General features: G+C 34.8%; 1 protein-coding gene and 1 non-coding gene across 2 annotated transcripts in view; both read right to left on the bottom strand.

Moving 5' to 3' along the window:
* Rcd6 (Reduction in Cnn dots 6) overlaps positions 1-22181 on the bottom strand; it is a 41292-nt gene extending 19111 nt beyond the window's left edge. Inside the window, exon 1 of the mRNA XM_068768074.1 lies at positions 22120-22181. The gene's annotated coding sequence lies outside the window, so the exon portion shown is untranslated. The remainder of the gene's footprint in view (positions 1-22119) is intronic.
* Positions 22182-25070: 2889 nt separating this feature from the next.
* TRNAP-CGG (transfer RNA proline (anticodon CGG)) lies at positions 25071-25142 on the bottom strand. Its single transcript has one exon. It is a non-coding gene; the product is annotated as a tRNA-Pro (tRNA).
* Between the last annotated feature and the right edge of the window lie 585 nt (positions 25143-25727).

Raw genomic sequence — 25727 nt, 5'->3', positions numbered from 1 at the left:
ATAACGTAATTATTATATAGTAAGAAAAAGAATATTCAAAATTTGTATTACTCCACATTGAGATTAATTATTGTTTAGTATCTTTCTGGAAAAAAATATCAATGTTGCATATTTCAAAGTGAACACTTTATACAGAATGATTGGAAATAGGTTTAAAAACTTTGAAGCTTTTTGTGAATAGTATACTGCTATACTATTCATCTCTTCCAGCTTTTACTTCTATACCAAAATTATTTTGTATACGAAGTTGCGTCGAATTAAACATACTTCAAGAAACAATAAAGATTTCAGGTACTGCAAAAGATAAAAGAAAAACCACATAATAGTTAAAACTGTAAAAGGAAAGGACTTTCGCTGAGGAAACCGAAGCGAAGCAAATTGATTTTAGCGTCGGTTTGCTGTACGCGCCGGAATGTTGGGACTTTCATAGGAAAACGAAACATGCAGTTACATAGATCCGATTACAATACATTGAACTGATTGTATCGAATCATAACAGCGTCGTAATAGTACTAGCTATATATAGGTATAGCTTACGTTATCCATCGCTGCTAACTGATCACTTTTTTATTTACTAGTTAATTTTTATTGACCTATTTACATGGTTGATATATTAATACATACATCTAACATTGTCAAATTTTATTTTAAAAGAGGTACTGTTTTCTGAGAAGCTATTTACAAGTCGGTGTACTATTACTTGAATAAAGATATTCGGAATTTAAATTTATTTTTGCACTCGTTTTGGTAGTACTATTTGTAGAAAGTATTTACTGATAAATTTTATAACATGAATAGACGCCTTATTTATTTATAATAACAAACGTAAACACGATGCTCCACAGGTATATTGGTTTAGTTAGGACTATTATAGTTTAGACAAATCATAACACGTTCATCTAATATTTTTAATCAATTAATTATTTGAGTAATTAATTAATTTAATCTTAGGCGTATTTCAAGCTAATAAATTACTATGACAGATGGCATTAATTTGTCGTCTTTTTATTGTACTAGTGTATGACGATTACTTTGGTGAATTGTGAATTTTTTTTTCAAAATACGAGATTTCTTCGTTGGTCTTAGGGAAACTTAAATTTATAAAATATAAATATGAAAATAAATAACTATACACTTTTTACATGCACTCATTGGTATCAAAAAAGAATAGGAGTGCCTTAATTTAATAACAGTAATTAAAAGATAGCAAGATATTCTTTTTAATGTTTTTAATGAACACGCATAATATTATTTATTAAAGTATATCATGTGACTGTCTGAAAGTGAGAGAACCAGTATCTTGCTAGTACTATCTTCAGCAGGTTCTAGAGTGATAGCTAAAAGCCGGTAGACGCGGTGTGGGTAGGTACTCCAATAGTTAGATTGACGAGATAGTCAAGGTCGTTGAATATGAGCAGCGCAATATTGTAGTCATCATTGCGATCTTTAGGGGGGAGGCATGTGCCATGCTGTGGGCGCCTCATAACGAATTTTGTTAAAGTGAGTTAACAAGAAGTACTGCTTCTTGTTAAGTGCTAAGTATTGTATTAAACTAGAAACTTAAATACAGAGAAAAATAAAATAGTACGGTAAACGCATAAACAAAGTATTCAATGTTATTTGTGTCACGTTTTGTAGTTTAGCAAAGAATAAAAAAAGTGTTACAATGTTCATAGGCTCAACGCCCGCATGCCTTTGCGTGGTTTCTAAAAACAACACTACACGTTACGCTTTTAAGGCCGAACAGTAAATAAAACCACTATTAGTACCGTTTGGACGTTTCCATTTATCTTTATTATTACAAAAATGATCACAAAAATGAACATGTAATATGAATAATATTGAAAGGCTATAAATGTGTATAGGATCAAGGTCACCCAGAGAGGAAAGGAGAGAGAACGAATTAAAATTAAGAGATCCGCAGAAGAACCTAGGTTACCGACATAGCTTAAAGAATTGGTCAGTTGAAGTGATAGGCTCGTCACTCATGCAACCAACGGTCGTTGGGGCCGAAATGTTCTAGAGCATGGTTGCACAGACTTATTAAGACTAGGGGCCACTCGGGCAAATCATGAACTGATGGCGGGCCGGCCGCCAGAAGTACAGGTAATTAATTTTTTTTTGGTTTTATTCTGGAATAAAATTCAATATTTTTCGAATATCCGAGCGTATTATTTTTGTTCTGTCGGCGGGCCACCAGTTTTCGACCCGCGGGCCGCGGTCTGTGCATCCATGGTCTAGATGCTCCCCTCCAGATAGACAGACAACATGCCAAGGTCATCGTGCTGATCATTGTGGTAGGCTAATGCATTCCAGTGGGCGTTTATCGGCTGAAATGATGACTTGAATTCCTGTTGCAAATTGAGACTTAATTTATTAGAAATGTATTATTATTAAAATATGTTATATTTACGCATAATGAGAATAACTGTAAAATTATTTCGTCACTTAAAATATAGACTAACTGGGAAAAATGTTCCAGATGTAAAATAAAGGAATAATAAGCAATGTTCATGTGATGTAATTGTTCATAAAGATTTTTTTGCTTTGTAAATGTCACAAACTTAAGTGTTTCTACTTAAGTTATTTAAGAATGACTAACTTAAATACACATACTTCTAGTGCCACGTCAGAAACTTGTCCTCTTTTACTCATTGCCAGTTCAACTTCATTTTTATTATTTCGTTTTGTTTATTTATTCTATATCAACTTTTAGCACAAACAGAAACTCGGATGGATTCTACTGCTATCTTTTATCAATAATTGTAAATTCTATTTATAATGATAAATAAAAAAAATAACTATAGATTTTAATAGTGTCATTTTCTATGTAATATCTTCCCAATACATATTCCAAATAATTCTAGATAGATATAAATCTGGTTTAGGTTAAGTTTGCATAAGTTTCTAGATTTAACTTCATCTACATCATCAAAGAAGAACTGACAATAACTAGACAAAAGAAGACAAGATTGAGGTAATTCGGTATTTCCTCGCAGATCGTCGTTGATTTTTTTTATTTTAAATCAGAAAATCCTTTAGATTTTAATCTTGTTCCAAAGTTGAAGTACGGAATATAAGTATTGCTAGATGAATTGTTTTTACTGCGCGTTTGTTAAGGTTTTATAATAAATAATTATTGAATTTCGTAACCGTCAAATTACAGAAATTTCCGCTTTACAGTTTCAAACTTACTAGAGCATGAGAGCGATAACAGTTAAAAAGCTAGAAGTTTTTTTTTTTCGACTTACTCGATACGAGTTTCGTTCAAATTTTTATTTAAATTCTGTATTAGTTTGCATAAACCGTTAAATATATTTAATTGTATATGTTATACAACATATTTTATTAATTTGAATGACACACCTTCTCTTTATCATTGCCAACCCTACACTAAAACTACTATGGGACGAGATACAAGCCTCTTTTTTAAATATCAAAAGTAAAAAATACAGATTTAGTCACTTCGTTTTGTTTCAAATAACATCCAAGTTACAATAATTTTTGCTTATAATAAACGATTAAATATTTGAAATTCTGATATCATTTATATCAACACAAAACTTCATTATGATCTGATAGGAGCAACCGATCGAACCGTGATTCAGGTCTCTCGGTTACCCAGAAACAGAAATGCTAAACGCGTGTAGAATTACAACGTAAATCTAAGTCAATCTTAAAGTAAGTAACCTTTAGATATCACACCCGTGGTACCAAATTCTCTGTACATTACATATGCGCGCGACGAGGAGAATATCGGCGGTTCCGTTTCGTTAGTCCGACGTCACCTTTCTGAGCTTTCCTAAAGCGCGGTACGGTTTCGTTTTATCAACCGTATTCAACGCTTTGCCACCTCAAACACAATAAAAATGCTTACTGCCATGTTCGCTTTTAAACCATCGTGCAAAGAGCTTAGGTGATGACAAAAAAATAAAAAAAATAACAATCACTGGATTTCATAGTCTAATGTTATTATCCCCAAAAAAGGTATTATTATTAGTGTCTATTTCCTAAAATTTTTACTTACTGTACAAAGATACGTAAACCCAATTCTCTGAATTAGATACGTAAGTAAAGCATTCTATAGTATTCCAGTAAGATCGTATGTTTTTAAAAGTTGTTATGATATCGTTGCGACGTAGTGCACCGTAGCAGTGTTTTTAAATATTGTTCCATGACAATATGGCGTGAATGGTGCCACAATTTTTTTTTAATAATTTTGGAAATTTAATGTGTTGTTAGTATTAATGTTAGGCACCGAAACTTCTACAAACTAGCCTAATTGCACAGTACTATCGCCTCATCGCTTTGGCAATCTTATAATCGTTCAATAAGATGTGTAGATTGGTTTTTTTCTCTATGAGATAGGATTAGATATGAGGGTACAGAACCGATAGCCAAAGGGCCTTAAGGTTTCTAATAATAATATATATATATATATATTCATATATATATTCAAAACATTTTATATTGTTTGTGTATTATATTTAGAACTGTGAAAAAATGTAAAAACTATTATAAAATAAGGAAATAAACAGCATATTAAAAATGTTAAGCCCTGTTCAAAACTAGATAGCCTCTTTCGGCACGAGTTTTAATATAAAAAAAGGTTTCGAAGTAGATGCAAGAAAGCGTAAAACATTTGCCCACAAGGTGGACAAACAACCTTGTTAAGGTTGTCGGATGACGCTGAATGCATGCAGTTATCAATCGTATCAGTCTCTTGGTACTAAGTTTTACCGAACCGGATATTGCGTTCTAATTTTTCTGTTTTCAGTGTGGTCTGGTGGTGTTTTTTAGTATGAATCTTAGGTATAAAATCATTGTTATGAACTAGACGTGGTAGTCATATGAAAGAATTTATATGAATCAAATGTTAATTTTATAAATAAATGAAAATACTTCCGCAATGCTCAAACATTATGATTCACATTAAATATTTAGTTTTAGTGCCGAGAAAAGAAGTTTAATACTAAACACAGTACAAATATCAAATATGCAAATTTGATGCACACGTAACAAAAAACAAAGTGAACGAGAGTGGATAAACTGGTTGTTGCGATTGAAATTCGCATTCCGAACAACACCTATACGCTTGACCATTAAGTTATTTAAAATAACATGTACACGGAAAATGCATCCACTCTTGTAATATCTTTAAAACGTGTCCTTGTCAACATATACATATATAGGTAAAAATATAATGTACTATATATATCATCATCATCATACTAACTGATAGACGCCCATTACAAGACAGGCTTCCCCCAAAGATCGCCACGAACACCGGTCTTGCGCTGCCCGCAACCGGCGACTTTGACTCTAGTGGGGGCTTACTAGTGGGTAAGCCCCCACTAGAGTTAAAGTTAAAGACCAAGATGAAGTTAAATACGTCTACCGGCTTGAGGTCGCCACTCCAGAACCTTTCGGCTCCAATAACCATTAGTTGCACGAGCAATGTGCCATTGCCACTTGACATATAAGCAATTCTTCGAATATGTATAGTCAAGGTTGGAGGAATTCGCTGGATGCAGGTGCAGGACCGGTTATTGTGGTGGTCCATGTGAAAGCTCTATACTTTGTAGTGGGCGTATCTCAGCTGATATGGTGATGGTGAAACTTATATAGATAGAAGAATGAAATTTATATTATATGGATAGAAGTCAGCTCAATAAACATAAATAGAAAAATAATATTATACACTGGTAAAGGAACTTTATTCAATCTCTTATATAAGGTTAAATTTGTCATAATTTGGAATCAATGCAATGTCACAATAAATTTAATTTTAGCTGTCTGTACTTTTAAAAAAAACATGAAGTGTTTTGTAATGGACATATTTTTATTAGTGCCTAGTACCATACGGTACGCCACAAACTTTCTAATAAGGGTCCCAATCCTCATTAGACAGGGAATGTCACTGCAAACAGTGTCCTATTTTCGTTTAGTCGTATACCATAATGTAATATCATTTTCAATCATTTTATTTTCTTTTTTTATTCAACATTGTTGGTACTAATATATACCTGAGAGGTTTCTTGACTTTTCTTGTAATAAAATTGTAACTCTCATTAATAATGATAAGTTAGTGTATACTTGTTATAATGCAAAAGGATAGAAGCTGGCTGTGTCCTTCCTATAAATTACAACGCACAAAGAAAAAAAGGATTCGGTGTTCGGGATGTAAAAACAATTATATTACAAATGAGGAAAAAATTAAACACCTAAAGTTATTAAGTAAATTTGTTGAGTCGTTCTTGGAAATCGTAAATCGTATTTAAAAATGTTAAGTGGATTTTACATTTGATAATAATTTAAAATACACAGGTTTGAGTATCCGCAGGATTAACTAACACGTAATAATAAACTTAAATAATACGTCAGGTATTAAAAAGTTGTATTCAAGGCTTTTTTTTATTTTTATCCTATGCACTCTTTATAATAGTTCCCGTCTGTGAGGGTCTCTAGTTCCCTTAGTTTTGTATGGGGCAGAGACGTTACGATGTCGAGTTAAATATTTTTTTGTATACTTATTTTTTTGTTTGTCTTTCTCTTTTCATTCTTCACAATTTTTTTTCATTCATCATATATCTTCTATCGCGCATATACTTATTTCCCTCATATATTCTATGAATATAGTGTTACTGTTTATTTCTAGTATTATGTTACGCTTATTTGGTAATATTGCTAATATATATACTTAAAAGTACAACTGTCTTTAAAAAAATCTTCCATTCATTATTAACTTTTATAATATTACTTTTGTACAATGACTTCTGAATTACAATATCGCAATGTTCAAAATGTATCTATGTGACTTCTTGACGTCCTAATATTTAAGAGGGTAAATTAAGAGTAAATTTTACTCACATAGTTACAATGAATTGATTTGATTTGATGATAAATAATATGTATACGTATCGGTAAATTGTTAGAGCAAGGAGACAACTTATTTAAATAAATCAATAAAATTAAGTAGCTGCAAAACCATTGGAAAGAATCTTTGGACACGTTTATCTTTTCGCCTAATGTATAGAAAAAAATTGGTCTGACTTGATCTGGAGTACAGAAATACAGAAACAATAATCAAAAATCCTTAGAACTGTAATTATATACCTTATATGCACTATTAGTGTACAAAACAACTATAAATGCTCTTACATTACCCACGTACTCATATAAATTTTCTTTTCCTTTTTTACTATTTTTTTTACTACTTGTGAATTGTATTGTATTATTTGAAGTGCCTCCGGTGCCTATTACAGATGTTAATTCTACTATGGACACGGCAGACTGCTTTTTAATATTTTTTCTCATAAAAAAATATTTTTAATGCTGATTTGGTGTTTTAAACAAATATAAATAAAGTAAAAAAATAACGAAAAATATAAAAAAACAACAATAATATTTTTAAAAATTAACCTGAAAAATTGTCCTGAAGTTATCATAAATAATAATTAATGTTAATCTCAAAATGATACAAACATAGATTTTCAATCAAAGTCAAAATTTGATCACTTATAACCGTTTAGTACGTCTCGATGCAGTCAATGCTTCAACTGCAGTGGAGACAACGTGATTGCGTTCTTTATTATTATCATCACACGTGATCCAGAGGAAATATAACGTTTTGTCATCAAGATATACGGTACAGACATTAAAGTCGGCGTATGATTACGACATACCGCATTTACAATTACCGATACGCGGTCAATTGTACGGTACAACTAGTTATGATTCAGCAACTTGTTCGTCGTTCGTCATACGTCATATATACAGGGTGTAACACGACCGAAAGATTAAACGTTTTACTCCAATGTATATTAAGTAATTTTCAATTCGGCTAAAACTTATGAAATTATTAATTTCTTGACAATATCTTACTTGTTGCCCCCCTTTGAACATAAAATAAATATTGTTTACTGATAATAATCGCAAATACTCAGGTAATAAGCTGAACGAAACATTTATAAAGTAAGCAATTCGCGTAATTTAAATATTGAAAGTTCGCGGCTCTCTCACTCTTTCCTGAATCTTAAAATATTATAGATTATATATATAATAAAAAATATGAAAAATATTATGGTTATTCTTCATCATCACCACTGCAGCTGTGGAACGTCTATTAATCTTGAATTAATACATAATTTGAGATTTTCTATTTATTTAACTTCTTGTAGAGTGATTTCAAATTCGTACAGGAAATTAATAAAATTAGTGTTAGGTACAAAAAAGAAATCTGACAGTTTGTAATCTCTTATTAGATTCTACCTAATACTAAAGGTCAGCCCGGCGGATTGAAAATCCTCCGTTTTCTTGGAGGTAAACATGGCAAAGTTTTTTCTGACCACGGTGCTCTCATTTTTAGAAAACTGGAGGGGTCTCCAGATCTGCGGAACACACCACTTGAGTTGTGCAATAATATAGTAAGTATGCGAAGCAAGTCGTTTTACGACTGCCCAGAGCGAGATTTGTTCAACGTAGTATTTACTCTAAATCCGTTATGAAAATGAAACCTAAATCTACTTGAATAATGCAAAAGAAAAAAACAGATAACATATTTTAATTGTAATGACTTAATCACACTTGACGGAAGAATTGCCGTTTAAAGCTGAAAATTAGTTTATATGTCAACTAATATATTTTGAACCTCGTGTCTATCTTATCGTTTTCTACTATATCAAAAAAAAAGTTTTGAGTGGATTATTTTAATTTACATAAAGTTCTATTATATTTCATAACAATATTTTTTTTATTATTTACATATTACTAGCATTAAATTCATTAATAATAAATATTCCGTTTAAATTTGTTATCATTGTAACATTTAAGCTGTCTGGATAATCCGTACGGAATTACAGGCCTCATATGTTTGACGACATTGCGTGAATCTAGTCTAAGTACAGTAAAAACGACGTTTACCCTTTAAGAGTTGTAATAACATTGCTCGCCAACGCAATCGGTACCGGCAGACTAAATTATATTAATTAGCATTAGGTGTTGCAAGTTTTCTTTACAAATTTGTAAAATATATTGTTTTTTTTTTACTTATGTTTTTTAAAAAAATTAAAATTATAACTAACCACCCTTTAACGATATGTGTTCTAACATTAATATGGCTGATGAATTATAATATGTTACTAAATAAAGTTTAATTAATACAGTAAAAACAAACCGAGACTAACCTATAAAAATATTTTATAATCAAATATCATATCACTTCGGCGATCTATTAGAATATCTGTTCATATTATAACTGGACATAATATACAACTATTATTACTTTTAAAAAAAAATAATAGTTTACAATTAAATTTTAAACAGCGTTATAATAAGGAGACACAAATCACTGGCGTACCAAGATATATAAGTAGAGCAATTATATTGAACATACAGACGTCTGTAAGACCAGTTATTGAAAGTAGACACTATTACAACAAACTGAATAATTTATACGAACATATAACACGTTCACTAATAGGGAAAATCAATAAAAAAAATTCACTGAGGAGGAAATTGTGTCTAAAGTTAAGACTTCTCTATCTTGAGGTAATTACTTGCCATTTAACGAAGCTCGCGGAACATATGACCGCTAGAGCCTTGAGATTCTGGAGTGGAGACCATGAAGCGGAAAGCGCCGCGTAAGACGTCTGTTCAAAAGGCTTCACACCTCTTTCACCCATTTCTACTGGCCTATGGCTGACATGATGATAATGGATAAACAAAGGGTATAAGATATCACTATTTTTAATAGATTCTATAATTTCCCACAATGCTTTAAGACGAAGGACAACTGCTAATATATGTCACTAGTGATGACTTACGGTTTGGTATTGAGATATGGTCTTTTCATGAACCTTATTGGGAAGCTAGCAGTCACTCTATGAGCCATGGAGAAGTTTACTCTCGGAATTTTTACAAAATCCTATCATGAAATGAGTAGATCCATAGAAGAATAAAAAAAGCTGACATAGCCCTGGAATTGGAAAGTAGTAGGCAGTGGGCAGGCTACAAAGCGCATAGAACAGTTCGCTGCTGAGGCCTTGAGTTTTTGAGTGACCACTAACCGGCAGCGTAAAACGACTATCCACCGGATGAACAGAGGAACTTGTAAAGGTTTTCGGAAGACGCCAGATATAGGCCGCTTTAAATCAGACCTCTTGGAAATCTATGAGGGATGTCCATCGCCAGATGTTGATGAAATTATAAAACATTTCGTAATACTAGAAATCAAAAGTAAGAATTTCGTAATCAGCTAGTAAGTGAATTTTACATTATCGTTGCCGTAAAATGTATATAGCGCGTAATAATTCACAAGTCTCAGTAGTGTTCAAGCAACCTTGGCGGGCGGGCAAGGCACCGCTATAAGAAAGGTTTTACCTAGTTATCGCTACACCCACTACATATTTATCCATTGACTCACCGCCATTTGCATATTTGCGTAAAAATATTTTGTCAATGAACGTTTCCACCGGTTTTTTTTTTTTGATTATAGCAGATGTTCACCGGAAATATAAATTAGATTAATATGGAAAAGTTTGACATATTTACGTTCAAAATGTTAAAATGTTTACAAAATTAAATACATAAATTAAATAGCTCTGCACGGTTTTGTATTTAGAGCTTACGCTGTTATCTGATGTATATTTATTTGTATTTATAAATTTGTTATGAAAATATTTCTTCTAAATCCTTAGTTATTTAGAATAAGGCTCTAGTTATATTTTTATGTTCGGGCCTTTCTTTATTTGTGGAAAAAGACATTAAACTTTTAATAAATCTCAAGTTTTGTTATATCCCAAAGCAATTCCTGATTGAACAAGTATGAGAAACAATGTAGAATCTTTGAAGATATTGGTGTATTCTAGATCGCACTCATTTGTATTCTTTAGAAGATGGAATTCCTGATGATGATGAGTAACCTAAGCAGTAGAAAATAGTAAAAAGGACTTATGTAGAGTGAATTAAGTCAAGATTGGAGCGAGAAAACTAAAAAATTAAACTCTTTCGAGATATCCTGTGTTTATGAATTTGTAACAAGAGATGACTAGGAAAATCGTAGTGTTTAATTATAAGTCTTATTTATAATCGTAAGCAATTTTGTATATAAAAAACCAAGATTCGAATGGCAATTAAAGTGAACCTACACTTGCTAAATTTATTAATTTTATTAATATATCTGTTAATAAATCTGTAGAGCCGCGTATATAATTTCCGAGAAAAATAATTACAATGTGTAAATTTACCACCAAATCTTAGATTACTGTTAACAACAACACTAATAAGAATTATTACAAAAGTTATACGTTTAAACTATCCTGCAATTATATAAAAAAAATTATCATTAACGGCATCTCTATTGTTATTATGTTGTCGTGAAAGCCAAATCACGTCGTGGGGCCAACCGAGGTCAGATGTGTAGTGTTGCGAGTATTATGCCATCACTGCAATTCAGGACAATTGTGAAGTTTCTAATGTTTTACAGATTATATTTGATTATTTAATATTATTTTAAATATACACTATTCAAGACTTAACTTGACGCCTTCCTTTAGGAAAGCTGTATTTGAGGCACTACATCAATTGATTGTCTATAGAACTTAATTATTCCTATGTTTCTTTACAGCAGAGACCCCGCCTTAGGAAAACGCGTCATGGAGGGGGTCAAGAAAACAAGAGCTGCGAGCGTTGTCGGCGGACTGACGGAATTAAAGGACCGATACACCTCCCGTCTCGACGCACAAATACTCAAAACTCGGTACAGCCGTATCAGTAGGAAAGAGACAGAGTCGAGTAAAAAAGGAATAACTAAAGCCTACTCATACGATAGAAGTATGGAGCTGGAGAAGAATGTTGCCGATATAGTGAACTCAGGCAATATCGTATTTATTTTAAAACTTCTAATAAATAATTAGTGTTGCAGTTGCTTGATTCTGTACTATACTTATAATAAATATAGTAATATATAGATAAATACCAATAATTTAAATAATTACCAAAGGAAGTTTGATTGATTTGATTGTTGTTCTAGATTAATAATAATAATAAAGCCTGTTTATTTCCGATCTACAATTTCAGGCTGCCTTATAGTGTATTTTACAATTAGATACGTAATATAAATAAAATATCATTTAAATACGAGTTTCTTTATGAATTTATTTATTATTTCGTATTTATTTATATTTATCTTAATCGCTATCTTTATTTCGTTCGTAAAGGGCTCCCTCTGCCTTTTCCAGACGTCTGTATTCGTAGCTTTTTTTTCACCATTCCCTAATACACCTCTATCCACCTTTTTCTTGGACGCCTTTTTCCTTTTGGTCCTTTTCGTGTAATGGTCTCCAATGTCCGTCTTATGTCTGGTTATCTTGCTATATGTCCTGCCTGCTACCATTTCTGGTTTAGTGCATGTTGTAAGGCTTCTACAATTTCAGTATTTCATCAAATTTTCTGGCTTTTAATTTTTTGTATTCTTTATATGTTTAATACGCTTCTCTCCATTGCTTTTGGCATGCTATCATTTCCGATTATATTTTTCTGTAGTAAATCGTCGTTTGGCATCCATGATCAGTTTATACACACTTGAGAAAAGGCTAATCGGACTGTACTTTGAAATATTTTTAGAATCTCCTTTCGTATATAGAAGTATTTTATTAGATCTTCTCCATTATATCGGTAGTTGGTTCATAACCTTGTTAAACAGGTGCGTAATTGGGCCAGTAAGCAGACAGCGGCCAGCCTTCAGTGCTGTCTCTATTAGCGCCTTAAATCAAAGTATTCGAAGTAAAATGTACGAATTAATATCAAAGCCCTGCTGCTTTAGAGTCTACCACAAGTTAATACACACACACACACACACACACACACATATATATATATATATATATATTTATATATTATATATATATATATTTATATATTATATATATATATTTATATATATTATATATATATATATATATATATATATATATATATATATATATATATCTTTTCAAGGAGATCACTGCATGGTAACACTTTAATTATCCGTTTTATTTATAAAGAACTTCAGAAATTACAGACAGGTCTCTTTAATAAGATGCGGTTTTTGTACCCGCAAGCAATGTTTAAAGCGAACCATAATCCAGTTTTAAGTGTGCCGGTGGTTGCGAAATCAGACAGGCTGATAATTTGTACCATCTAATGTTTCAAGGCAACGAATAAAGTCTATTTTTTGTCACCAGTCAAACCTTTTTACCTTTGGAATTCAGACCTTGAGCCTTCAGACCCAAGTTTGAGGTGGTCGGACACTGAAGAAGTTTCAACTAAACCTCTTTTTAGAAACTAGGAGCGCAGTTTTACTTGGGAACCTTAGGAGGAGGAAGAGAGCCGCCACATTTTATTGCAATTTGGATACAAAGTAATAAGCAATGTAATTTAGCGTAACAAAACCGTGTAACAAGAAATGTGGCGATGGATGGGAGGCGATGCATGAATTTAATGTAAATGAATACTGTGAGAATGATAGAAAATTGGAAGTTTTATATCCCTGTCCCAGAAATAATATAGGGGAAAGAATATTAAATGAATATGTGTGCGTGTGTGTATATATATATATATATATATACATATACATATATACATATATACATATATATATACATATATATATATATATATGTATGTATGTATTCTGATTCGGTGGAATGCTTTACGTAACCACCCGAGTTAAGGTTCCCGATAGAGCTTTCAAGCGTAGTTAAAAATGAAAAACGGTCATGTAAAAGGTTATAATAATAATGTGTATATCGTGTAGTACAAATAGAGTTTATTATTCCCTGGGAAATAAATATACCTGAACCCTTACGACTAATGTTAACAAGTACTGCCTACTGGAAGTAACAACGAATAAACTCATGATGCAATTTTATGCGGAGGAGATAGTAGCTTGAGGTATAACAGCAAATTCTCTCTTTAGCCTACGGAAGGTTTTTTTAATTTATAGTTACGAGTAAAAATCAGTCCATTTCTGGAACGAGCTTCCTAAGGAGCAGTAGTAAATATTTTTACCAGGCCACTCTCCCTACCACGCGATGAACCCAATACTCGGACAGTAAAACCATAGAATTTTGAGAAGTTATAATTTAAGTTTTTAAGTTCGAAGAAGAGAACGTCTCTACAAATTTATGATGTGAATAATTCTGTGCGTACTTCCTCTATGACCAGAGTATTTATCAATTGTACCTCTTGTGTAAAAAAATTTTGGCTTAATTTTTTTCTCAAATAAACAACAAGGTCAATGTCATATAACAACACAACAATACACGCACAATTAAGCATTCAAAACAATTACGAAATAAAATTAAACTGAATACAAAAACTACATTAACAGAGCATGAAGAAATATACAATAATAATTAATTAACATATTTCTGCAGGTATAATTCGCGTGCATTTTTTTGATTGATGTGTAATTGACGAGTATTGTGCAATAGGATTTTTTTTTTTTTTTTATGACCCCCGCTATTGGGGGCCTCTCGTTCCCCTATCTTAGGTGGGATAGGGACTTATTTTTTCAATTTATTTTTTCACAGTTATTTTTATTTTCATACTCTTCTGTCGTTCATCACATACTCTTTCGGTCTTGTCTGTCTTTCGTGCTACATTTCTACTTTCTTTCTCGTTCGCTCTATTCGTCTGACATTCTTCCCTTTTTTTCTTTTGACATTTAATTTGTAATTTTGATTAACATTTTCTTATCATTGTAACTTATACTATAAATATCACATATTTGTTCTCTTAGCCTTTTATTTTGTTTTATCTTTTTTATAAATTGTTTGTTTTGTTTCTTTCAATCGCTTTTTTGGCGATTTCTCTGCATAGGGATATAAATGTCGTTTTGTTTTCGCCACCAATCAGGGAGGGTATTGTCTCCTCCCTGATTTGAACCCCAGACCGGCACTCGAAGCCGAACCGGAGTCCCCCGAATGCGGGACACCGGGCCACAAGGTGGATCACGGTCTGGTCCACGCCCGGTTCACAGAAGCACGAGGGGTCCTCCTTGAGCTTAAACCTATGAAGGTACTCAGAGAACCCCCCGTGCCCCGTGAAGAGCTGGGCCGAGACCGCGTCCACCTCGATGCTGCGGAGCACGCGGTAGGCTGAGACGGCGTCCGGGAAAAACATCCTCGTTACCGAAGCCGTCGTTCCTTCCACATACCTCCTGTTCCATTCGTCAAGCGACTCCAGTCTCAGTTGCCGCTTGACGAATGAAACAGGGCATCTCTCGTACTCTGGTCGTCTTTTACTCTTCAGGGCCGCTTCCTTGGCCAGCTGGTCCGCCCTCTCGTTCCCCTCCATCCCCGCGTGCGCTTTCACCCAGAACAACCTTACATCCTTCCCTTTTTCTCTCGCTTTCATTACATTCTCCGTCACTCTTAACGCTAAGGGATGGAGGGTGTCCGATCTTGCGACAGTTTCGAGAGCGGACCGCGAGTCACTCAGTACGACGCAGACTTGCGCCGACTCGCCGGCCGCGTACCCTGTTGCCTCAGCTAGAGCCAGCAGCTCTGCCTGGTATACGGTGCAGAAGTTGCCCAACTTGAGTTTCTTTGTGTATGACTCTACGGCGCCCCGCTTGACGCAGAACGCCGCACCCACCTTATCCTCTATGCGGCTGCCGTCGGTATAAATTACCAGATCGGCAGCCGCGGTGGCAAGTCGGACTTCCTCCGCACTTTCCCCCAGACAGGAGAACTCCACACCAACTTGACCAGACGGGTGTGGTAGTCTCAGGTAGCTGACCGGTACCTCCAGGTCTCGGTCCTTTACCACCTGCCGGGAATGACCCTTTCTTATTTCAAATAAGCGGGCTGCTTCTTGGACCCGAAGGTCCAGGGGAAGCAACCCGGCAAGTATAAGGGCCGAGTGCAGGGACGCGGTCCTGTGGGTCCTCGCGATCTTCTGCGCGAAGCCCCGCTGGACCGCGCCCAACTGCCTGCGGACCAGCAGCTTCCTAGCCGCCGGCGCCCATGCACTCGCTGCATACAAAATCGTCGGCTCCAGCACCGCCAGATACATCGTTCTGATCACCTCCGAGTTCAGACCCCAAGATACCTTCGCAGCCCTGCACAGCTGACGATAGAGGCCCTGTGCCTTCTTGCTCACGTTCTTCACGTGACTGTTGAACGTGAGCCTATCGTCAACTGTGAGGCCTAGTATCCGGACCTCCCCAGTCCGGCCAAGCGGCTCACCTCCCATGCTCAGTAATGGGTAGTCGAACTTTAGCTTGTTGGTTAGCACCATCACCTTGGTTTTGTGTGGTGCGAACCTCAGCTTGTTCCTGACCCCCCACTCATGAACATGGGCGAGAACGGCGTTGGCCCGACTCGAGATGTCCTGGGCCTTCTGCCCCGAGAAGACCAGCACGACGTCATCTGCGAACGCCTGGCAGTGTGTCCCGGACTTTGCCACCTCCTCCAGGAGAGGGTTGATGAGGAGGGTCCAGAAGGTTGGGCCGCCTACGGATCCCTGCACGCACCCCTTGGTGGTCTCTCTGGCCCACTCTGCCCCCGCGTACCGTACGGACACCTTGCGATCGCTAAAATAGCTGTCAACAAGACGCCGCAGATTCGCGGGGCAGCGAGTCTCTGCCAATCTGCACCGTATAGCAGGCCACCAGGCGTTATCGAAGGCTCCCTCTATGTCCAATGATACCAGCACTGCGATCTCCTTCTCCTTCAGCCGGGTTCGCAGATGCTGGATCAGGTCATACAGGGAGTCTTCGGTACACCTCTGCGGCATGAAGCCGTATTGGTGGCTACTGATATACGGTGCAGTGTACCACCGGATCCTACGGACCATCATTTTCTCAAGGACCTTGCCGAGAATCGGCAAGAGTCCGATGGGCCTGTAGGATTTCGGGTGCGTGTAGTCCTCCTTGTCCGGCTTCCGCAACGCTACGACCACTGCCTCCTTCCATCTCGTGGGGAAGTGGGAAAGCGCGAGACACCGGTTGGAGAGCGCGAGGTACAGAACGGGGTCCACGGCGACGGCCGCACGGCAGATGTCCGCGGTGAGTCCGTCAGAGCCAGGTGCCTTCTTGGCGTTGAAGGTCGATACGGACCATCGGAGCTCCTCCATCGTAAACGGGGGGTCGCATGTTCCATCATGGTCCCCCGAATTGACTTCATCGGCCTTAGCTCTTACAGTTCTGTGGTCCGCATTGTCCTTCCCGGGGTCGTCCTCCGGGAAGAAAACCTCCGCCAGCAGCCTGGCTGATCCCGCTGCGTCCAGCACTTTACCTGACTGGACGAGGGGGACGTCCTCTCGCCTCACCTCCGTGCGACGCATCACACGGTGGATCCCGTCCCACATGGTCTCGCGATCCTGCCTCTCGCAGAAACGCTTCCAGCTATGGGTCTGAGCGCGCCCCGCCTCGAGGCGGTATGCCTCCTTCGCGTCGCAGTACTCGCGCCAGACCAGCTCCTTACGAGCCGGCCTCGCGGCCCTGATCCTTCTCTTCTTCCTCAAGACATCCGCCTTGAGGAGAGAGAGCTGTTCGGACCACCAGGGCAATTCCGTCCTCTTCCGCTTGGAGACCTTCGGCAGGACCAACTCGCAAGCGTCCCTCACGGTTTCCACATACCGACCGACCGTGCTGTCCAACGCCCCCTTTTCGGTGATCTGATTCACCTCAGTAGGCGTGTGCAATAGGATTCAATAGGCCAAATTATTATCATCATTTTTAATGTAACATTGGTTAACAAGTTTAATTTGCGAATATAATGTTTAATTAAGGCAAAATAGGAACATCATCGTGAATCACGGCACTTGATATCAATGAATCATCATTTATGTATTCAATGTCGTACCGGCTGATTGTTAGTTCGATACTGCACCGGCATTGTTTCTAACTTGTGTTATTGAACGAGAGTCTCTTTGAATTTAATTAAACTTACTAATTACTTATTGTTTTATCATCTTCTTTGCTATTCGAATGTATTATTAAATGGAATCTATGATTATGAATCGTTATATACGTAACACAAAATGGTTTATCATGTTACGTACTATAGCTACATAAGCATATGTAGAAAACTACTAAAAACATCTACAATATAAGAAGTTTTATACATGATAGTTACTGGATTAAGAACATCTGAAAATATAATCACCAAAAAGTTCCGGCTTTGTGACTCCGGCTGAGTTTGTTGTGGGATCTTCTCAGGTTTAAACGCATTTGAAACCTTCATGATTGAATGTTATTTCAAGAAGTTCAATTAGATCTCCTCAGTTTCCAGCAGGTTGGGATCTTTTTTGGCATTTATCTCTTAGTGTACGCAATTACTCATCAACAATTTAAAATACCATTTAGTATTTGGGCTTTAAATTATAGGCTTTAAGGCACGTGAATCTATATATATCTATATATTTAAAAATATATTAAAGTAATTTTTGTCAAATTTAATGATCAGTGATGCTACAAAAGATTTTGTAATACAAATATCTTATAATATATTTGCAAGCAATTATAAAAGCGTTGCAGGTGTTTTTCGGTCACATCTAGGGCATAAACTTTACGGTAGAATGGTAGAAATGTTATTCTGTCAATAGGAGCTATTCGTGTCAGGGTTCAACCCTATAGCGCATCGTTAGACGGAAATTCTGAACACGTATTGAGCGGCAGTCAAGCTGATGAATCATCTAGGACGGCTATACACCTGGTCAGACGTCCTATGTAGTGACATAGGACGTCTGCCTATCATATTATACATTATATAATGTATGTTTTCTTTTTGTAACAGTTGACAACTCTCTTTTAAATACCAATTTAATCACAGCTTGCCTGATACAAAAGGTGCAATGCAATAAGAACGCCATTTGTATTTCTGTGTTGGTTCTATTTTGTGTTTATATATTCACATTATGTGTGTCCAACGCCAAAACGAAAATTTATACACGTAGATGTATACTCACTTTGGAGGTACAACAGAAACTTCTTTATGCCGGTGCTCCTTAGTTTTATGATAGAATAATCCAGGGAAAGCTTTCACCAAATCGATAGTTTAAGTCATACGACCAGTAAATTTAATAAAAACTATGTAGTAATTCCATTAACACATATTATTAACGAATTAAATATAAAATAATACAATTAAAATATACTTTCTTATATTAACATCTAACTAATTAATCTCTCAATATTATTACGATATCAAAGAACTCTAAACTCATTAATTTTGGTGTAATGTAATGGAAATGTTAGAAGCATTGTATAATGAACGCGCATTAAAACTGGTATTAGTGGCATTATGTCATCGTCGGAACAAGTTATCTTTTACTTGGAACATAAAAAACAAACAACCTTCACTCGGTAGCGTAGCCCTGTAGCGCGTGAGTTTATGAACTGTGATCTTTACAATTGTAAATTTTTTTAACTATGATTAGAAATTTAAGGTACTCACTATATTATATAATGTGAAAAACAATGCTTATTTACACATATACTATATGTAAGTCATGATAAGAATGTCAAAGGAATGAATTCGATAGAAACTATAATCAGATTAAGCTCTCGTAAAATGGCATCCTTGAAAGCTATGAGTGATATAAACGCATTTTGGTAAAAGATTAATTAAATCCATTATTAGAAAATTTATTACACTATGATATAAAAACATTACACGGGTGAATAATATAACACCGCATACCAGTTTTATTCAATTTTTTCTTTCATTTTATACGCCCCAACTTAACCTTTCTAAAATTTTTACGCCCCCGCAATGTGATATATATATATATATATATATATATATATATATATGCAGCACATATATTTTACTAATGGAATTTCCCGTCTTAACAATCAAATTGCCCCGCCGTGAGCCAACGTTGTTGGGAAGCACTACCGTACACAGTTACCCACAAGAGAGTAACTTTGTTTATTCATTTTACTTAACTGCACATGTATATTGTTTTTTTTTGTCTACGATTCGGGTTTCTTAATCAAGTGCTATAAATAATAAGTTGGCCTCCGCCGAGATTCCTGAGACATCTCTCGGGTATAGATACAATAAAGAGGCTTAGACTAAGCGCTGTTCAAGTTCTAAATTTTTTTTCAATATACCATGGAATACATTCTATTTTGATGTCAAAATGAATTTCAAGCGGTAGACGAGGATAATGAATGCCTTAGGACTAGAAAAGAGCAGGCGAGACAAATTTATAGGGACTAATTTTTTTTTCCAAAAGAATATTTAACAACATATTAACATTGAAATAACCATAATCCGAAGGCATGGGAAGGCCCAAGGTGTATTTCTAAGAATTCATTTACAGTATATTTATCTTTAGCACACAAATATTATTAACGAATTTTATTTTTATTTTATTGGATCTTTCTGAACAATATTCTATTGCGTACACATTGAACATTAAAAGATTTATATTATTTTGGACGAAGACGACTCTTAGGTATAAATGATTAGTTCTTGCTTCTAGTATTTATTTTCTGTATATCAACACTTTAAAGGAAAATTCATAATGTTTTTGTGGACGATAAATTTTCATATACGTACTAAAAAGCGACTGGCAACGTTTTAATTATTACTTAATACTTTTATCTCAAAAGAATAGTAGCAAAGGTTCATATTGGGAGATAAACACTGTAATTGATGTTAAGGATACAACAAATAATTTGAGAAAAATGAATGAATTATTGATAATATTTTGCGTTCAAAGTTACACATTACAGTTAAATTAATAGATATATATTTTCTCGGTATATGGAAACTTATAGTTCGTTGGAAATTGATGAGATTAAATATTAATAAGAATAATAATTCAATATTTATAAAGGTGTAAAATGAGAATTTATTATGTTATGGATAAAATTTAAATTGGAAACTTAACGAAAAAAATAACAAAGATTGTTTAAACACCAGACTGTAGTTCATTTGTATGATGAATAGATTTTAAAATACATGTATTGCAATAATGTATGAAAACGCATGTATAGTGAAGTAAATTCTAAAAAATTCAATTTCTATAACACCAGTAACTTGAATTCGGTAATAGTTAGTAGTATGTAGCAAGGCTCTTGAGGGAGCCCTTGAGCTTAGCTTCTAAAACAAGGTATAGATTACACGCAATCATGTAATTGCTTGTAAGGCAGAAAGTGAGCTTCCGTATAAAAGTGATATAAAAATGTCAGAAGTTTTTGTCGAATAATATCTACAAGATTGATACATCGATTAAATAACAGTGCATGATTGTACAGGTGATTATCGTATTCTTTATATGGCATTAAAGTTGTTCAATATTGTTGGAATTTATATTGAGGCAACTGGCTGTTTACATCGCGAGTCCGTAGAATTTTCAAGCCTAGCATTTGCTTTTTTTCGTTCGTTTTTTACGATGTCTTTTTTCACCTCTTGTGTGAATTGATAATTTAATAAAATATCATTTAAACAAAATAGGTCGCCTAATTATATACACTCACAAATTTATATTACACAATGTTTTTTACCTACTTGTATTATATAATATAATCTATAAGATTATGATATGTATAAGAATTATGTAAAGGGTACAATAAAAACCTTTATTTTCAAATATTGTTTTTTTAAAATAAATAGTATATTAAGACTGTAATACGTATTATTTTTAGGTAAAAATTTGTTTTATATTCTAACGTGATAATATATAGTAGTATAAATTTATTTTGACAAAATTATGAGATGGTTCGAAATTATAGAAAACAATTGTTCGCGATTTTTTTTATGAATGCGTTTAATTCTTTTATAGGAGTCTTTCAATACTGAAGTTTTCGTGCAACAAAATTTTAAAATCGGTGTATAAAACAAATAAAATAGATAAACTAAATATTAATTTATACAAAGACACCATTTATTTTTTTATAAAACAGGGATTATGCTATTTTCAATTATTAATTTTCAAGATCATAATAATATTACTTGTTTACGGGTGCACAATCTAAATGCATATTTAGAAGGTGATCATTGTTTGCTTCAATCTGCGCTTATAACAAGCAAGAATATTGAAATTATTTACACAACAAGTTGCCGCGCAGAATATAAATAATTACAATTTTAAACGAATTTATTTAATACAAACCTTCGGTCATAGACATCGGTTTGCCACAGAAAACTTTACACACCAGTTTCGAAATAAAAAAACACAAACCTATCCGTGTCACTAAAAAAGCGTAACCTGATTTAAACAGCTGTGTACATTTGAAATTTGAATTAAGAACGCGCGCGCCTGCGCAGAACCTCGGCGCGATACTGGCGTGCGATTGGTTAGCTGGCCAAGCGCGGGAATGCACATGCCTTGCCAATGTCTACACTTGGCCCCAACTGTGCCAACTTCATATTCCAAATAAATCGTACACAATATTTGTACATTGCGCATAACATGTACTAACCGTTTGTTTTAATAGACTATATAGAATTATCATCGTCATCACCATTTCAGCAGTAGCATAGTTTTTCAATAGTACCGGTTGAAAGTGGCTTGCATACTGCGTCTTCCGATGATTTTAATAAGGTTGTCTGAATTTTTATATATTTGTCACATAGTAAATTATCTCGTACAATGTACACTTCGACTATTAACAACTTGTCTTTCTTGTTTCCATACTATGGTTATCTCTAAGACATTGCCTCGAGTGATGAAATCACCCATTGTACTACTTGACGTGTCATTATTGTCATGTTTTTTTTTCTGGTGCTATGTATGTAATAATGAGGATTCAATAAAATTAATATATATTACTTATTAATTTCAGAATTAGAGAGATAGAAAAATCTAAAATGATAAAAACTTAAGCCAATTGAGTCGTCATATGATGGCGAATTAAAATAAGCTATGAGGATATTAAAGTCAGACAGGGTTTTTTTTTGAGGACACAGGGGTCATACAGAAGCAATGCTGGAGCTTCTTCCACTATTTCTTATCCTGGTACTAACGCTTTCCGAAGTGTTAAAAACGTTAGCCAGGTAATAGCAACCAATCAAGTCGAGGTTCGGCCCTCTCGAGCACAAGGTCTCTGAAGCATAGAGACTCCATGGAGCGTCTGTCAAAGTGACATAATAGCTCGGTGATCTTCCAATCCAATGATAATGAAGTATGTAGCGGCCCAAGCAAGTCTTCCTAGGGAGACCTCGAACTTCGCTACCTTAAAAGAGGTTCTAGGCTAAGAGCGCGTAGTGCTCCTCCCCCTAGCACCCGTGGAATCTGCAAATACCACGTAGACAGCAATGCGAGTCAGGTAAACAAAAACTTTTATTTTTAAATCACATTTACTAATGGATGGGACCCGTGTACGTCCGTATGGCCCAAAATTCTAATAAACAATTTTACAGGAGAGGCTTTGCCTAACCTTACCGTACCAAAATGCGTGCTACACCACTGTCCTCTGCTCCTTAAAACTGTCACAAAATGGAACACCCTGTAAAAAAATAGCAGAAATTAAAGTGCCTGGCAACGACTTTCAGTCATCAGAAAGCAACTAAGAAGAAAAGGTACTTACAGGCCATATAGCGCGCAGAACTGGTAGCCGCTGAAACCTTAAGATTCTGGAGTGGAAACCAGGGACCGACAAGCGCAGTGACGAGATAGCAGGCCAGTTTCCCACAGGTCCTATTGGAAATCTATGGCGGAGGTTCATGTTTAACAGTGGATGTTCTATGGCTGGAATGATTAATGATTAATGGTGGTATAAACAGGAACAACGTCTTAACGTGGATAGGGATAGCATACACAGGATAACAAATGGAACCACTTTGGAGTTTACGAATTTTAAACAAAACTTGATAAAATTGTCATCCATTACATGTTTTTTTATCATTTATAGGCGAAGAATCTAACCTCTGTCCCGCCTGATGTTAAGCATTGACGAGGTCTACACAATGGTACATACCTAAAAAAACCTATTAACTCTTGTCTTGAAGTTATAACTTTTTGAAAACAATGACGCCGATAGGTTGTTCCCCTCCTTGACTATATATAAAAGTATTAGCAAAATACTCAGTGCGTGTGGAAGGAATTTCAACGGTGTACGGAAGTCGTGTGTTCTTTGATGTAATTTTTCACTATTATCCTCATTAAATTTAAACAGAAAACTTGTAAGTGCTTTTAAAGATCATCTATATCTAGTGTGCTAATAAATTAAAAATGTATTGAACGACAAATTTCACACGTAATATTATTTATATAACTCCAGAACGTGTTGTTTTCTATAAGCATTTAATTGACCTTCTCCGACTATTATCAATGTGTAAACATGTACTAGCTGTAAGTTTTCTGTAATCAATAAAATAATTATAAAAATCCTAGTTATTTTCTTATGTAAAGATATATAGAGGTATGAAAGTATAAAGAAATATCATGCATTGATGTTTTATTGGCATCAAAAAAATAATAAATTATCAAAAGTAATAGTTATTGATAGACTTAGAAAGAACAACAGTTATGCATAAAAATTTAAAAAGTAAACGATATTACTTTTGACATAATTTATGAAAATCCGTAGAACAGCCTTGCAGCATATATGTGTTCTTATCGACATACTCTGAACAATAATTAATACAAAGTTTGAAACTTATTAAAATTATTCGTTAGCACCAACGTTCTATTTCCTAATAGCTTGGTTGAATCGTTTTCACCCAGCCGCTTAAAGATAAACACAATTCGCGGTCAATGCTCTTGTTAAATTTACCAACAATTTAACAATACATCTAAGGAATTTGACAAGAATTAAATTATATTTCAAACGGACGGTCGACATTACTTTGACAAGGACTTTAATTAGTCTTAGACTTTAATATAAAATTAATTAGTTTTTTTGTTAACAAAAGTAACAATGATCGATTCTTTGATTTCTCTTTATATTTTATAGTTTTAAATTTTATATAACGTTTTATTTTACTAATATCAATAAAAAATACTACACGCATGTTACACATTACACATAAATATTTGGTTCTCCTAATTATTTACGGTTAGATGTTACATTGATAAAAATTAGAATGGTAAAATATCTAAGATGTACTATTTAACGTTTTGGGCTCGTCCGGGATTTGAACCCGGGACCTCTCGCACCCGAAGCGAGAATCATACCTCTAGACCAACGAGCCGCCTTTTGGAATTTTTCAGGACTCAAATCTGCTCGGGAACACACATGTGTTAGTACAAATGTTTATAAGGACAATAATTTTTTAACAAGCAATTGAAGACATGAACAGGATAAGAGCCAAACTAGCTAGCGTACTAGCAATCCATTTTATAACATTACTTCATTATCATTATCTACCCAACAATTACTGGCGGCAAGTATTATTGTGTTGGTGAACTTCATTGATTTACATTGATAAATTAGATCTATTAATGTAAATCCATGAACATTCGAGTTAAGCGGGCGCAGGACATTTTCTTCAAACCTTTAAGATGTCCTATGGAAACGCTTCACCCCATATCTAATATTCATCTAACTTGTAAAAAGGAAATATTTCGATTCCTTTTAAAATAACCAAAACGAAAAGTGGAATGCAATGTATACCCCAAGTCTACGATTAATCTACTTCATGAAAACCGCCTTCCGTATATACATATAATGTAATAAACAGATAATATACGTACGTATATATAGATACGTAATCTATAATCGAAGTGTACCAAATTCAAGTTGGCTTTGATTGAATACCATAACCTACGATGAAATA

This window comes from Battus philenor, unplaced genomic scaffold (genome assembly GCF_028537555.1).
Source record: "Battus philenor isolate CCGP_79_NKW_IND1 unplaced genomic scaffold, ilBatPhil1.0.hap1 SCAF_24, whole genome shotgun sequence".
Lineage (NCBI taxonomy): Eukaryota > Metazoa > Arthropoda > Insecta > Lepidoptera > Papilionidae > Battus > Battus philenor.
Note: the sequence above shows the minus strand (reverse complement) of the source record. Positions and strands in the feature narration are given on the sequence as shown.